This window comes from Sinocyclocheilus anshuiensis, unplaced genomic scaffold (genome assembly GCF_001515605.1).
Source record: "Sinocyclocheilus anshuiensis isolate Anshui unplaced genomic scaffold, SAMN03320099.WGS_v1.1 scaffold514, whole genome shotgun sequence".
Taxonomy (NCBI): Eukaryota; Metazoa; Chordata; class Actinopteri; order Cypriniformes; family Cyprinidae; genus Sinocyclocheilus; species Sinocyclocheilus anshuiensis.
The window spans coordinates 327,377-332,584 of record NW_015542348.1 but is presented as its reverse complement, the minus strand read 5'-3'; the positions used below and the strand labels follow the sequence as shown (position 1 = coordinate 332,584).

General features: G+C 36.8%; 1 pseudogene; it reads left to right on the top strand.

The window, feature by feature from the left end:
* On the top strand, positions 1-5,072 carry LOC107691475 (structure-specific endonuclease subunit slx1-like; annotated as a pseudogene).
* Positions 5,073-5,208: the final 136 nt, after the last annotated feature.

The following is a 5,208-nucleotide window of genomic DNA, read 5'->3' as shown; positions in this document are numbered from 1 at the left end:
ATGTCCCGTCAACACAACGCTGGACGACACCGAGGAGGAGCCAGGAGAACAAGTGGCAGGGGACCATGGTGAGATATCAGCTGAACATTTCATATGGCGGACATATTAAGATCAGATCTCTAAACATAAACTCTGGTGGTCTTTTGTAGTAAATCTTTGTTTTTATTCATTTTAAGGGAGATGGTTCTTATAATTCATGGCTTTCCATCCGATATTGCAGCTCTTCGGGTAAATAAACTTATCTGTTAGGCTATATCTAGTCTTTCATTTCCTCTTTGTACAGATTTCTCTACCCAGTCATAATCTGATGTTTAATTTAAATCTACACAATGTACCTTTTTGAAAATAAATAATGAAATAAATAAAAATAATGAGTTGATTTGTTAAATCAAATGAAAAATGGTGTGTCTGATTGGTCCAGATGCTACAGTGCATAAAGAATCCACGTCTTTACCCAAATAAACTTTATTAAACCTATAATAATGATTTTGTCGGGTCGGATTTTGCGGGAAATTGTGTACATATGTAAACTTGTTTCTTGTAAACAAACAGAAATGTAGCCCAGGCTTGGGATATATATTTTTTATATATATATATATATATATATATATATATAGTGCAAAAGTCTTAGGCCATTAGTATTTTCAACAATGTAATAATTGTAATATTGTAATAATAATCCAGTGAGATTTTTTACCATCAGTGTAAAAATGCTGTAAAGTGAGGATGCTTTCAAAAATAATGTAATAAATAGATTTTATTTATGAATTAACTTCAATTTTAACTAAATCAAATCAACATTTGGTGTGACCACACATTTTGTTTAAAACGGCTTTTGTCCTAGGTGCACTTACACATAGTTTTTCAGGTATCTTTGCAGGTAGGTTTCTACATCTTGGAGACATTGCCACAGTTCTTCTTGATTTAGTCTGTCTCAGTTTTTTCTGTTTCTTCATGTAATCCCAGACGGATTGGATGATGGTGAGATCAGATCTCTGTGTGGAGCACTGGCTGTCGTTAGACTACTAAACATACAAAAATCTCACTGGATTATTACAATTAATGGCAAAAGGAATGTTTGGACATGTAAGCTGATATTTCCTACTGACACACTACAGTAAAAGATATAAATAACTAGCTTAAAAACAATTTTGAATGTTGTTGTTGGTGAAAATACTAATGGCCTAAGACTTTTGCACAGTACTGTATATATATATATATATATATATATACACACATACAGGGGTTAAAGCAAAAATAAAATCCTGAGCCTGAACTTTTTTTCCGGGGCTTGGGGGTTGTGGGGGCGGACACATACACGGTTATTTGGCAAACAAAAATAGAAAATGATTTTCCTTGAAACTAATTAGTAACGTATCTGCCATTGCCATTAGCCCTTGACAAACTCAGACTACAGATTATGGTGGGATATTTGAAACAGCAATACCAAGAAAGTTTACTCACTACAATATGGTGCAAACACATGTAACATTTAGGATGCTTTTGATTTCAAGTTTTGCTGTTTAGCTTTGTCCTTGACAGGGTACAAGATGACCTACAATCTAAAACATGACATTTCTGAAATTGCTTTGTTCAGAAGGAATAATGGTAAATTAAATACTAGGAAATTAATATAAAATAGGAAATATACAAAGACAGTTTACTACAGAAAACTACAGTTCAGTTCAAATAACAACAACAAAAACATTAAAATGGCCCAATCACTGGTAACTTAAACAGGGTTTGTACAGATACTGCAAAATAACATTCCAAGGACTTGCACTTCTTTTTTAATATATGATTGACCTGAAGAATGAAAGCTATGTCATACACTTGGAAAATTATGAGCTTTATCACGCTCATAGACACTAGGGGTGTGACAATCAGTGACAATCAGTGTTGGGCTAGTTACTAGTAATATATTACTCATCACTAGGTACTTGTTACTTTTATTGTTACTTATTACTTCCTGGCAACAGTAATTAGTTACACTACTAGTAACATTACTTTTTCTTCACACCCCACAGAAGTTGCAACTGTGTATCTTCCACATAAAATTCTTCTAGAATGTTACTAACAACATATTTCTGCCTCATCATTTGACCAAAATCCACATTGGATCGCAGTCAGAAGTTGTTACAAACACTCAATAGTGATTGATAGTGACATTCAAGTAGAATTGTTGTATTAATCTCATTAATTGTCATATGTAGCTTTAAGCTAATTGTAATTTCTCCGTTACCCATATACCCATTTCATTGTGTATTTTATCAAAGCACATAAGTTTGTAAGACTCTGTTTAATTTTCCCAAAATATTTGTAATTATAGTAATATAATGTACCACATGCTGATCAGAGGGATATTTTGCTAATCAAGTAATCTGATTATTTTGACAAGTGAGTAATCTGATATTTTTTAGTGATACAAATAGAACTAAGAGGAAAAACAGGCTTTAATATGACTATATTTATATATAAAGTAACGATGAGGCAATAATAATTGGATTCAAATAAAGTATTAAAACCAAGTACATGGTTATTAAACAACACTGTTAAAGCAGCACTATGTAACTTTTTCTGTTCAAAATTTGCAAAATGTATATAATGAGCGAGTACATCATGAATTCATCTTCCAAACCGCGTTTTTGTCTTATTCCGAATCATACGGTACACTTATTAAGTACTTATATTTGGACTATTGTAGCCTGGTCGGGTCGTCACCGCTGCGGAGTAACACATACCTGCGTGAATCGCCATAGACATAAACTTAGAGAAGTAGCTCCGGTTGGAATGTTCTTCCGCGGGATGTGTGCAGTTCTGTTTATTAACCGCTAGAGCGCCAAAAGTTACGTAGTGCTGCTTTAAATACACAATGTAATGCCTATATTATAACAAATACCTGCAGAGGGCGCCAACGGTGATGTTTCGTGTGATTCAACGACGTTTAAATACATTTAATTGTAATATTTGACCACATGCAAAGTCAGAAACTTTATTTTGAAATCGCGATGTACAATAAATCGCGTATTTAGAAATATGTTGATGTATTCTCATGTGTTGGCATAGGTTTAAATGATTTACGTTACAAATCAAGTGAGTTTTCCAAGATGAAAGCAACCCAAACTCACCGCATATGCAGACTGTTTAGCCCCTTTCACACATACAGTCTTCACTGGTAAATTACCCTTAAGAGATCATGTGTGAAGAACATGACCTTTTCAAAAATCCCGGTAACTTTGTACTGGCAATCATATCGTTCTTCTGGAGATGACGTGATTACTCTAAGCTGTTTACAAAGCTCCGCTGCTTTTTAATAGCTTTCTATGTAAATATGACGCTAAATGGAAATTTTTGACCATTGCGCCTTGCAGCTTTTTCCATATGTCGCGCTCGAGACCCAGCCAGGCTTCTTTTCCATTCATCAGCTAATGCGCGTCTCATGTTTATAAGAGCAACAACTTCTGATTGGCTAGTAATGTTAGTTTGGTTGAGAGTGAAAGCTGTGTTCCTCTCATACATTGGTAGGAGAACTCACAAACTCGAACGTGATCAACAAGTGTTTTTAAAGGGGTCATATGATGCGATTTCAATTTTTCCTTTCTCTTTGGAGTGTTACAAGCTCTTGGTGCATAAAGAAGATCTGTAAAGTTGCAAAGACTAAAGTCTCAAATCCTAAGAGATATTCTTTATAAAAATTCAGAGTCAGCCACACCTACCTAAAACGGCTCGTTCTAACACGCCCCCACATATCTACCTCACTATGTGGGAAGATTTGCATAACGCCGCCCAAATATTCACGCAAAGAAAGAAGGAGTAACTTTTAGTCTCACTGTAGTATTGTTGACGCTGCAGCCATGTCGTGCATGTGTATGGAAAATAATGTTTTTTGAACTTTAAACCGCATAAACACATTTCATTACACCAAATACACAAAATAATGTTCTTTTTAGCAGCATCATATGACCCCTTTAAATGTAGGACGACCTTTTTTCCCCCCGCAGCCAAACGCTGCACGCTGGAGATCCGGCACGGTGCCGGAGAACTTTAAGCCCTGTATGTATCCATGTTTACTGATGCCTCAAAAGTCATTCTTCCATGCCGAAAAGCAGAGCCGAAAGACAACCAAAACATGTTCTTCTACAATACACATGCAGTTTTTTAACTACTGGAGGGCCAAAGTTGCATAGTGTAGCTTTAATAATCATGTGTCCAAACAGGATGATTTATGTAACAGAAATAAAAAGTAAATATGATGAAAATGACAAATTCAACAGTTAAACATCCAGAGACATTACAATAATTAAAATTGTGAGGTTAAAATATTCAGCTTGTCTTTTTGTTTTACTTGTCCTCTGTTTGTCTTTCTTCCGTTAGTTTGAGTGGGCCTGGCAGCATCCGCGCATCTCACGTCGACTGTTGCATGTTGCCTGGCGCAGCCGTAAAGAGTCCAGTTTGCAGTTCCACTGGCGTGTGGTGTCGAACATGCTGCGAGTGGCACCGTGGAGTCGACTTCCGTGCAGTGGCTAAAGCAGGAGTACCGAATGGACTTTGCTCCTGGGCTGCAGCCTCCTCTGCAAATTCCTCTAACATTTGGCTGTGTTCGTGCTAAGACTAAACCCCAGCAGGAGTGCGAGGAACATGATGAGAGACAGGTGAAGCGGTGTGTGTTATGTGGGGTGTTTGTTAAGGTTAGTTCCACTCTGCTTTCAAAGTAGTTTTGAGAAACCATCTTAAGACGTTGCAGAAATAACTGAGCCTCAATTATTTTGGGTTTTGCTTTTTGTGATTTCAGGCTATGGATAGACCATCTTGTTTCCAGCCTTCCTGTCAAATGTTTAGTCATCTGATTTGCCTGGCTAAACACTTTCTGAAAGCAGACCCTTCCCACCTACTTCCATCACTCAGTGCTGTGGGGGAGTTTGATACGCCATAAAAATGGCTGTTATGGAGATTTGGAAGAAATTACCTCATCCTCATCTCAGGTCGGCTTTGATACAATTTTCCCTATGCTGTATAAAAATGTATTATGTGTTGCTAATAAATTCCACAATTTTCATTTAAAGGTCCCCTGAAATGCTTAGAACAGGGCTGTCCAAACTCGGTCCTGGAGGGCCGGTGTCCTGCAGAGTTTAGCTCCAACCCTAATTAAACACACCTGAACCAGCTAATCAAGCTCTTACTAGGCATAGAAACTTCCAGTCAGGTGTG